Source organism: Seriola lalandi, unplaced genomic scaffold (assembly GCF_002814215.2).
Source record: "Seriola lalandi dorsalis isolate HSWRI2012SDOR001 ecotype SW California unplaced genomic scaffold, Sedor1 jcf7180002054563, whole genome shotgun sequence".
NCBI classification, from domain to species: Eukaryota; Metazoa; Chordata; class Actinopteri; order Carangiformes; family Carangidae; genus Seriola; species Seriola lalandi.
In genome coordinates this window covers 60,566-62,235 of record NW_019525116.1, presented here as the reverse complement: position 1 = coordinate 62,235, position 1,670 = coordinate 60,566, and positions in this window count along the sequence as shown.

The window sequence follows — 1,670 nt, the reverse complement described above, 5'->3', positions numbered from 1 at the left end:
CCACTCGACAGTCGGGAAGTGGCTGAAGGATTTGACTTTATTGCTATTGAACCAGCTTGTCAACAGAAACTTTTTATCTTAAATACTTTTAGCATTCTTTTGCTCCACAGATACCGATGCCATACTCCAGTAAAATATCATGTTTGGCCAAATTTCTTAAACTAATAGAATGAAAACTGCGTCCATGAGTGAAACTGTTTAAAAGGTCCTCATCCATATGCAAAGGTTAATTAGCATTTTGCTTTCAAAGACACGTTGCAGCGCAAACACAGACAAGTCATGGTGACATAGGAAAAGAAGAGACTTCATCAAAGGCATCCATTTTGCATGACATTGTTTTGTCTATCAAATGCCTCAGACATGGATGTATTTGAATATGAAGGAGTATTAGGGCACAAGATTCAAGGTTGGAAGGCATAAATCACACCAATGACATTGGTGATCTCCTGACTTTTTCTCTTGCGCCTCCAGCAAGTCAAGCTGTTTCACTGGAAAGGTTTTAACTCATACAGACCTTTGGATCCATATCCATCATAATGAAGCTTTGACGTAAAATCTTTTCTCTCGCGGTGTTTTGTGTTCATTTTTCAAGGGGGTGAATTTATGCTTAACTCCTTCCTGCTCTAAACTTCTAGTTCACTTCCACTTTAACACAACATTGTATTACCTTTTAATAACAAATTCTGGCGTGACCAGAATCCTTTCATTCTGTGGTTTACATTAACAGCTGATCTCCTCTTCTTGAACTGAATCCCCTGACCTTTCATATAGCAGGTTTATCCCTTTGCTACAGAGTGAAAGGTTTGAAAAATCATTGGCTGGATTCCCCTTAAATTTGCTACAGACAGTCATATTCTCCTCAGGATGAATTGTTATAACTTTGTTGGTTCTCTGATATTTCTTCTAGCACCATCATCATCAAATACCTTGAACTGGAAAACTTTTGGGCACAACAATGTGTTCCTGTATTTAGTTCCTGACAGTGCTGTTAAGTCTCCATTGTCTCAAAGTCAGGAATATTTACTTCATCTACGGTGTGGGTGCTGTGACCTCTCACCTTATGTCATAATGAACCTACAGAAAATTTTCAGCCCAATCTGTAGCTTTACAAAGCTTTATGGCAAGTTTCAGCTTAGTTTTTACTAAGCTGAACTGTGTCGTCTCTGATCAGCCATCATTGCGTTGAGACAAGAGGTTATAATACATGCTCTGAGCAGCTTCTTCCTCAGGGCAGACTGGATGCTACAGTGACTCGGTATCGGAAAGTGTCGAGACAGTTCAGCCAGACCATAGTTAGCAAAATTAACATGTTTAACAACAAGTACCATGACATAATGTAATGCATACACCTTCTACAAGGACTGAACACCAAGAGGCACTAATCCCTGCTTTGTATATCAGCTGGGACTCCACTGGGATTTGCCAGATGACCGGGGAGACAGGAAGAGAGAGAGACAGAGAGGATGGGTAGGTGACTTGCAACCTTATAAATACAATAGCTGGCACGGTAACTCTGCTTGGTGTTGCACATTGCTGTGATTGTCCATCAGACTGAAAGCTGGTTTCACTTCTGCTATTGCCCAAGGTGAGTGCTGTTATACAAACTAGGAAAACGAATAGTGCCAGGCACTAAGCAGCTGTTTAACAAGTTTTACAAGTAGTTTTTTTTT